Source organism: Lemur catta, chromosome X (genome assembly GCF_020740605.2).
Source record: "Lemur catta isolate mLemCat1 chromosome X, mLemCat1.pri, whole genome shotgun sequence".
In the NCBI taxonomy this organism is placed as follows: domain Eukaryota; kingdom Metazoa; phylum Chordata; class Mammalia; order Primates; family Lemuridae; genus Lemur; species Lemur catta.
Window position 1 is genome coordinate 19,054,860 of NC_059155.1, and position 10,540 is coordinate 19,065,399.

At 36.5% G+C, this 10,540-nt stretch overlaps 1 pseudogene; it reads left to right on the top strand.

Annotated features, from left to right (window-relative positions):
- Positions 1-215: 215 nt before the first annotated feature.
- Positions 216-314, top strand: LOC123628966 (annotated as a pseudogene).
- The last annotated feature ends 10,226 nt before the right edge of the window (positions 315-10,540 follow it).

Below are 10,540 nucleotides of genomic sequence, written 5' to 3' on the forward strand. Positions count from 1 at the left end.
CAATATGGTAGCCAGCAGCTACACTTCACTATATAAACTGAAATTTAAATTGATGTAAATTAAACAAAATTAAACATCTCAGTTGTACTTTCCACAATTCAAGTGCTCAATAGCCTCATATGCCTAGTGGCTACTGCTTTAGACAGTGTCATCTATTTCTATCGTCACAGAGAGTTCAATCAGACAATGCTGTTCCAAAAGATATTACAGCTCACTTTTACCACCAAAATGCAAGTACTGGAAGAATACAGAAAAAATTATCATGGCCCCAGTACAAAGCTAACACATAGATTTAAGTACTATCTCATATTTTTATATTGAGTAGTAGGATTAACCATATGCAGTGGACTAAATGTTTGTGTCCATAAAACTTCATAAGTTGATTTCCTACCCACAACATGATGGTATTAGGAGGCAGAATATTTGGGAGATGATTAGGTCATGAGGATGGAGCCCTCATGAATGGTATTAGTGCCCTTTACAAAGGGACCCCAAAGAGCTCTCTTGCCTTCTTTCTGCTTTACAAGGATGCAACAAGTTGGCCTTCTGCAACACTTGGATGAAGCCCTCACAAGAACCTGTTGATGATAGTACCCTGTTCTTGCACTAACATCCACAACTATGAGAAATAAACTTCTGTTGCTTATTACCACCCAGTCTATATTGCTTTCTTATTGCAACCTGAAATGACTAAGATACCACAAAAAGATAAGTTATTCCATGTGACTTTAAAACACAGTAATTTAGAGAGAGTGATATCAGCAAGACAGCAGAATAGGAGGTTCCTACTCTCATAAATCCACATAAACACTGATTTTTGGCAATCACTCATGGATGATAATGCTTTTGTGGTAGCGCCAGAGTCTAGTTGAGGTTCCAGAACCCCAGTGGAGCAACAAGTCTGAGAGTAGATACATTAAAGAGGGTCGAAAGAGCAGTTTCATTTTACCTATGTCACCCCTCCCCGAAGGTGACACAGCTCATTGCTAAGAAGCCCTTTTGGCCTGAATTTCTACCATGGAGGAAAGTGAGAGCAAAGTGATCACTGGCTTTTCCAGCCTTGCAGGACACTGCCAAGGAGGACCACCTCTGTTGTCTCCTACCCAGAACATGGAGGGGATTGGTTCAGGTAGACTTCTCTTGGGATAGCTAGGAACAAGAAAAAGGGGAGGGAGCACACAGCAACTGTTGTGTGGCTCCCAACAGCAGGCCACAGACCTCGCTAACTGACTTGCGGACTCAAACAAGAAGCTTACCGATGAACTAACCCCACAGGACAACTTACCTGAATATCCCCTCAACCAATTGATGCATGCCCCAAGAACTCCATGTGCCTCCATATGAATGGTGCTCTATGCACCCCTATACACAGCCTATGTGAACTCCCTTAGACAACACACTGATCTCGACAGCAGCTCTACTTTTTTACAAAATCTTAAGTTCTGCTTCACTTTTGATTATAAATTGTATCTTCATTTCTCTCTTCTCATATTTTACTGTCAAAAGAAGTCATGCTACCTTCTCAACACTTAGCTTAGACATTTCCTCCACTAAATATTTATTTTATCACTCTTATGTTCTGCCTTACACAAAACACTAAGACACCAACACAAATCAGCCAAGTTCTTTGCCACTTTATAGCAAGGATGACCTTTCCTCAGTTTCCAATAAGATGTTCCTCATTTCCATTTAACACCTCATCAGAATGGCCTTCACTGCCCACATTTTTACCAGAATTCTAGTCATGACCATTTAGAAAATCTCTGTGAAGACTGGGCTCTCTCTGTAGCTCCTCTCTTCTTCTGAGCCTTCACTAGAATAACCCTTTACAGTACAGCCTCTACCCATTGCCCAGTTTCAAAGCCACTTCCATATTTTTAGGTAGTTGTTACAGCAATGTCCCACTCCCAGTACCAATTTCTGTTTTTGTCCATATATGCAGCCATAACAAAATACTTTAGACTAAGTAATTCATAAATAATAAAAATTTATTTATAACAATTCTGGAGGCTGGGATGTCCAAGAACAAATTGCCACCAGATTCAGTGTCTGGTGAGGGTTTCCTCTCTGCTTTCAGGATGGCATATCTTTTTTTCCCATTATAGAGACACTTTACTTAGGAGAATATACTCACTATTAAATTGGAACTAACCGATGAACACACGTGCACAGAGGGAAGCAAAACTCAGTGGCAAGCAACTGGGGGAGGGACCAGGGAAGGGGAATAAACCAACCTAATGGGTACTAAGAACATTATTTGGGTGACGGGCACACCTATAGGCAGGAATCAAGCATTACAAAAGTGATCCGTGTAACCTAAAATATTTGTACCCTTTAATATTTTGAAATTAAGAAAGAAAGATGGCACCTCTTACTGCATTGTCACATGGTGGAAGGGGTGAAAAAGGAATAAATTCTCTGCCCTCATATCATGGAAGTATCAAAAAGGCCAGGCAGCTCTCTGAAGCTCCTTTTATAAAGGACATTAATCGCAGTCACAAGGGTGAAGCCCTCATAACTTAATCACTTTCCAAAAGGCCCCACCTCTTAATACTGCCATAATGGGTATTAAGTTTCTACATGAATTTTGGAGAGATAGAAATATTCAAACCATAATAGTAATATAAGAAGATACCTTCATTTACTTATCACTCAGCTTTAATATTATCAACACATACCTAATCTTGTTTTGTCTATAAATTTACCCACTTCCTTTCTAAATTATTTCCATACAAATTTCAGCTGTCATATAACTTAATCTATAAATAACTTTCATTCAACTAGATATAATACCTAAATATTGTCAATAATTTCTTCATATAAAATAGTTAGTGTTCAAATTTCTCTAATCATCTCATACTTATTATTTTTGTACTGAGTTTCACTAGATCAACGATGGTTAGATCCATTTATTTTATTAGGGGTGCAAACTAGTGATTTTCTTGTTTGATCATTCCTTACTAACTTATTAGAAGACTTCTCTAAAGAGAAAAATTCTCTCATCAATTATTTGTTACACTAAGCTTATGTAGGAAAGGCAGAATAATTGCTTGATTCTTTCCTTCTGAAACTCTGATATTCACCAATTTTTATTAATAGAATATTGGTTTATTATCAAATCTTTCAAAGGTGACTGATGATTTTTCAAAATATCATAAAGAATTCACAATTTTTAGCATGTTATATATTTTAATCTATTATACATTTTATTTTTCTTTATGCACAAATTGCCCCACTTTTGGTCAAGGGAGATTATTCAAGATGGCTCCTAAGTCTTTTAACATTATTTTAGTTGGTTTTGATTGTTTCCTTGTTTTTTCTTTAAATGATCATCCAGTTCATTATGTATGTTTCTTGCCTCAAACTTGGAATCAGGAATTTATCTAAATAACCCTGGTTCTTTGAAGTTGGAAATCGTATGAACTTTGAAGTTGGAAATATGATATAGGCATTAGAGCTCCTCATTGGTACTGGATGAGGTTTTTCAGTGGACAGACCTAAGGAAAGAACAATAAAATATCACAAATTCACACTGATATGTTCAGTTAAAACTTAGGATTATGTGTTTTTACTTCATTTCATTGATGTTTTATTTTTTATGTCAAAATATTAAGGAAATACAATTGTTTTTGTTACATGGATATCTCATATAATGCTTAAGTTGGGGCTTTTAGTGTGCCTATCACCGGAATAGTGTTCCTTGTACCCAATAGGTAAATTTTTACCCCTCACCCACTTCCACCCTCCCTCAATTGCAGTGGCCAATGTCCTTAACCTGTATTTGTGCCTGACTGTGCCCATTATAAGCTCCCACTTATAAGTGAGAATATATGGTATCTTATCTGTTTCTCTATTCCTGAGATACTTCACTTTTGACAGTGGTCTCCAGTTTCATCCAAGTTGCTGCAAAATACACTATTTCATTCCTTTTTATACCTCAGTAGTACTCCATGGTATGTATATACTACACTCAGGGTTCACAAGGTAGTGGGTAACTGCTGTGCCCTCTCTGGAGCAGTGATGCTGCACAGTCTCCAAATAGCTCCCTATGTCACTTCAGCAGCCTTCTGCCATGGAGGGTCCCTCCCATAGCTCATATAGCAATGATTGTGGGGGGAATTTTGTGCCCTGAGATTTTCTCCTCAGTGCCTTCCCCACATCTGTGCTTGTCATCCCTGTGTACCTCCAAACTGCAGAGTAGTTTGCCTCTCTTCCCTTTCCTTCACATTGGGTGCCTCCTGTCACTTCTCTTTTGATTCTCAATGTTCTCTCTTAGATGATCAATCTGAAGGGAGATATTCACTCACCATCTTCAACCTTGACTGTGAGAGCAGCATGTGTTTCTAGTCTGCCAACTTGACCCCTCCCCTGATTTTCTATTTGTGTTGTTCTCTTACACTGAAAATATGAGCTCCTAATCACATTACCATATTCATACAATTCTTATTTGCTTTTAATATACCTGAACACTAGTTTCACAATATCAATATTATTAACAACAAGGAAATTACTGAAAAGAGTTTCATTGGGGGTTTGAGGGTGGGGGTGGGTAACTTCACAACTAATGGATGCAGTGAGCATATACGGGGGAAGAGCATGCCTCCAATCCTGGCTTGGGTAAGGCAAAGTCACAATATGTAACCAAAATGTTTGTACCCCTATAATATCCTGAAATTAAAATAAATAAATAAATAAATAAGCATCCAAAAAATAAAAGAGTTTCAACATAACAATCCTGTCATTACTATAACAATAAGGATACTAAATTTCCATTAAGATTTCATGGCTTAAAATTATTTTTTTCTTTCTGTGAAAAATGATGTTGGAAATTTAATAGGGATTGCATTTTCATGCTTTGTATGGAACCAGAGAAGACCCCGTTTAGCAAAAGCAATTTTAGGCAATAAGAACAAAATGGGAGGTATTAATGTACCAGACTTCAAACTATACTACAAGGCTGTGGTTATTAAATCAACTTTGTATTGACACAAGAACAGAGACACAGACCAGTGGAATAGAACTGAGAATCCAAATATAAAACCATCCTCACATAGCCATCTAATCTTTGACAAAGCAGACAAAAACATACACTGGGGAAAAGAGTCCTTATTCAATAAATGGTGCTGGGAAAACTGGATAGTCACATGTAGAAGACTGAAACAGGACCCGCACCTTTCACCTCTCACAAAAATCAAATCACGGTGAATAACAGACTTAAAACTAAGGTGTGAAACTATTAGAATTCTAGAAGAAAATATGGGGAAAACTCTTCTAGACAGTGGCCTAGGCAAAGAATTTATGAAGAAGACCCCAAAGGCAATCATAGCAACAACAAAAATAAATAAATGGGACCTGATTAAATTAAAAAGCTTCTGCACAGCCAAAGAAACTGTCACGAGAGCAAACAGACAACCTACAGAATTGAAAAAAATTTTCGCATACTACACATCCAATACAGGACTGATAACTAGAATCTATTTAGAACTCAGGAAAATCAGGAAGAAAAAATCAAACAACCCTATCAAAAAGTGGGCAAAGGACATGAACAGAAACTTTTCAAAAGAAGAGAGACAGAAGAATGGCCAACAAACATATGAAAAAATGCTCAACATTTCTAATCATCAGGGAAATGCAAATCAAAACTACAATGAGATATCACCTAACTCCAGTGAGAAAGGCCTTTATCAAAAAGTCCCAAAACGATAAACGTTGGCATGGATGCAGAGAGATAGGAACACTCATACACGGCTCATGGGACTGCAAACTAGTGCAACCTCTGTGGAAAGCAATATGGAGATACCTTAAACAGATATAAGTAGACCTACCATTTGACCCGGCAATCCCATTACTGGGCATCTACCCAAAAGAACAAAAGACATTCTATAAAAAAGACTCCTGCACTCGAATGTTTATAGCAGCAGAATTCACAATTGCAAAGATGTGGAAACAACCCAAGTGCCCATCAATGCATGAGTGGATTAAAAAAATGTGGTATATGTATACCATGGAGTACTACTCAGCTATAAGAAACAATGGTGATCTAGCACCTCTTGTATTTTCCTGGATAGAGATGGAGCCCATTCTACTAAGTGACATATCACAAGAATGGAAAAACAAGCACCACACATACTCACCATCAAATTGGTTTCACTAAGAGCACATTTAGGAATAACATTAATCAGGTGTCAGGCAGATGTGTGTGGGGGAGGGGATGGATGTAGACATACATAATGAGTGTGATGCGCACCATCTAGGGGATGGACACACTTGAAGCTCTGATTCAGGGGTGGGTGGGCTAGGGCAATATACATAACCTATACTTTTGTACCCCCATAATATGCTGAAACAAAAATAAAATAAAAGGTTGAATCAAAAAAAAAGACTTCATTGCAATTTTTTTTGTGCTAAGGTAGGTATATTCCACTGGGGATATATAAATAAATTATTATGTCTTTAACCACTTTATTTAGGTAAATTAAAGTATAAAGAGCTGCACATATTTAAGGTATATATCTCAGTGAATTTGGGGACAGTTGTATTCCAGTGAAACCATTACCATGATCAATGCTATAAAGGTATTCATCACTTCCCAAGGTTTCCTCCTACTCCCTTTATTATTATTATTGTTGTTATTATTTTGTAAGAACACTTAAGATCTACGCTCTTAGCAATTTAGGTACATAATAGAGTACTGTTTGCTATAGTCACTATGCTGTATATTTGATCTGAAGTACTTATTTATCTTGGATATGTAAAATTTTGTACCCTTTACTCAGCACCTCCCCATTTCCCCCTATTCCCAGCCCTTGAAAACCATCACGCTATTATCTTCTTCTATTATTTTGGCTATTTTAGAGTCTATACATAAGTAAGATGATGCAGTATTTGTATTTCTATCTGGCTTATCTCATTTAGTATAATTCCCTCCATACCCATTCATGTTGTGACAAATGTCAAGATTTATTTCCTTTATAAGGCTGAATAATATTCCATTGCATGTATATAACATGAGTTCTTTATCCATTCATCTGTTGATAGATATTAATTTGTTTCTACATCTTAGCTATTGTGGATAATGCTGCAATGAACATGGGAGTACAGATATCTTTTTGAGATCCCAATTTCAATTCATTTAAATATATCTGTATCTATGTCTATATATCTATATCTATCTATATCTATATCTATCTCTCTCTATATATATATCATCTATACACATACATATACACTCCCAGAATGGGAATTGCTGGATTAAAGGAAATTCTATGATTAATTTTTTTTTAAGAAACTTCATATTGTTTTCCATAATGGCTATACCAACTTATATTCCTACCAACAATGTACAAGGGTTCCCTTTTCTCTACATCCTCACAAACACTTGTTATCTTTTGTGTTTTAGTAATATCCATCCTATCACAGGTGCGATGATATCTCATTGTAGTTTTTATTTGCATTTCCCTAATGATTAATGATGTTGAGTACCTTTTTACATATCTATTGACTATTTGTATGTCTTCTTTGAAGAAACATCTATTCAAATTGCCCATTTTTTACTTGGGTAATTTTTTTTCTATTCAGTTGTTGAGTTCCTTGCATATTAAATATTCACCTTTTATCAGGTATATTGTTTAAAAATATTTTCTTCCATTCTATAGGTTACCTTTATTGTTGTTGTTGTTTCTTTTGCTGTGCAGAAGCTTTTTAGTTTGATGTACTTCAAGTTACTTATTTTTGCTTTTGTTGCTTGTGCCTTTGGTGTAATATCCAAAAAATCATTGCTTAGACCAATGTCGAGGAGATTTTGCCTTATGTTTTCTTCTAAGAGGTTTAATGTTTTAGGTCTTATATTTAATATTTAAGTCTTTAATCCATTTTGAGTTGGCTTTTAAATACAGATGGTCTCCAACTTACAATGGTTTGACTTATAATTTTTCTACTTTATGATGCTGTGAAAGTGATACACGTGCAGTATGCTCCCCTGTATGATGGTGTTATATCTGGATAAACCCATCACAAATTTAAATTATCTCAAGTCAAAAACACACTTTCAACTTATGATATTTTCAACTTATTATGATAATTTCAACTTCAAATTAAGAGTCATCTGTACAGTGTAAGAAAAGAGTCCAATTCATTTTTTCCATGTAGATATCCAGTTTTCCCAACAGCATTTATTGAAGAAATTGTCCTCCCTTGTATTCCTAGTGCCCTTCTTAAAAAGTAGCTAACCATTTCTATGACTTCAATGTTTGTGTCCCCTCCAAAATTCATGTTGAAACTTAATCCCCAATGCAATAGTATTAAGAGGTGCGGAATTTAGGAAGTGATTAACCATGAGAGCTCCACCCTCATGAATGGTAGTAGGTTCTTCTATAAAAGGGCTCAATTGAACTAGCTAGACTTTTTGCCCTTTTTTCTTCCACCATGTAAAGACACAGCATTTGCCCTTCCACCATGTGAGGATGCAGCAAGAAGGCCCTCACAAGACACTGAATGTTGGTGCCTTGATCTTCAACTTCCCACCCACCAGAACTGTAGGAAAATAAACTTTTTTTCTTTATAATATCCCATTCATATTTCCTTTGTTACTGCAACATGAACTAAGACAGAAATTGGTACAAAGAAACATGGTACTGCTATAACAAATACAGACAGTCCCCTGATTATGGACGACCTGACTCACAGTGTTCTATACTTATGAATGGGGGCCTAAGGCTCCCCACAAGAATAATTTATAATTAAATAATTAAAATAATAATTCAGGGACTAGTTTCTTCCATGCATGTAAACAAACCTGCATGGCATAAGTGGTTCGCTGGCACAGCATCTTTACACTAATGGCTAGTCTCGTAGATAGATAGAGAAGCAAATGATAGAAATACAAGAGCATGAAGAATCAGAAGATCCAGAGTTAAGAAAGTTTATGATAGAAGAATTAGCTGAAGGCTTTCATCTCATTTAAGCAGGATTTGCTAAGCTTGAGGGTCAAGATCCTAACACTGAGAAGTTTACAAAGATTCACCGTGCAGTTAGTGAGAACATCAGCTGCTACAAGGCCATTTATGATGAAAAAAATAAAAAGGTGGAGCAAACAACCCTAGATGCCTTTTTCAGAAAGCAGACTTCAGGGGTTAGATCTATTCCTCCAGCAACAGAATCAAATCCTGATTCTCCATCACTCACTCAATCCTCTCCAGTATCATCTCTATCATTATCTTTCAATTGATGATAGCCTACCTTTTTGCCTCAAAAATTCCCCTTACGGTAAGCATGACATTGATGCAACGTTAGGTGAGTGTTAACTTTTAATATTCTTTTTTGAAATTTCTCCTATCTCCTATCTAAACTTTTTGTGTGTATTTGTTTTTATGTTGTTTGTTTGAATTAAAAGAAAGAGCACAATAGTTTCTGTAACTTAGTATTATAGTACAGGAATATTATCATTAATATTACAGTATTACAATGTATTATTATTACCACATATGACCTATTATAGTGTTATTATTATTACCATATGCATGCTATTCATCAGGGACTTGAGTTACATACAGATGCAAACTAAAGATATTCTCAGGAACATATCTCGTCTGTAATCCAAGGACTGCCTGTACCTCAAAATGTGGACATGGCTTTGGAACTAATAGTTAGAGGGTGAAAGAGTTTGGAGGTGCATGCTAGAAAAAGCCTAGATTGTTGTAAACAGGGTGTTAAGGCTGACTCTGGTGTGAGCTCAGAAAGAGAGAGCTGTAAAGCAAACCTAAATCTTCTTAGAGATTATCTAACTGGTCAGGATTAGAATGCTGGTAGAATTATAGACAGTAATGTCATTCTGATGATGTTTTCAATGGAAATGAGGAATATATTATTGGAAACTAGAGGAAAGGCCATAGTTATTACAAAGTGGCAAATAATTTGTCTGAATACTTTCTGTTCTAGTATTTTGTGGAAAGAAAAATTTAAGAGCAATGAAAAGGAATATTTGGTGGAAGAAATGTCTAAGCAAAGTGTTGAGGGTGTGGCATGGCTTCTCTTAACTACTTATAGTACAGCGTGAAAAATGAGAATGAATTAAAGCTGGAATTTATAATCAGAAGGGAAGCAGAATGTAAAGATTTGAAAAATTCTCAGCCTGGCCATGTACAGAAAAAAAAGTGTATTTAGAAGAGAACATCAAGAGTGTAGCCAAGTAAATGTTTGATAAAGAAAGTAGTATGAATAGAAGGAAGCCAGATGATATTCATCAGGAAAATGGAAGAATGACCGCAAAGTCATTCTAGAGATCATCAGGGCTGCCACTCCCATCAAAGGCCTCTGAGCCTTGAGGGCAGTATAATTTCAAGGTCGGGGCTCAGGACACCCTTGGGACCTTGGGGCTCACTGTCCAGGGATGCTTCATGTTTCTGTTCCATGCCTTCCAGCATAGTACTCCTTAGTCACCCTAACTGTGGCTCAAGCAGGCCCAGGTATGCCACTCCTTGTACTGCCACTCCAGAGAGCACTAGTGGTAAATCGTGGTGGTGTCCACATGGTATAAACTCTA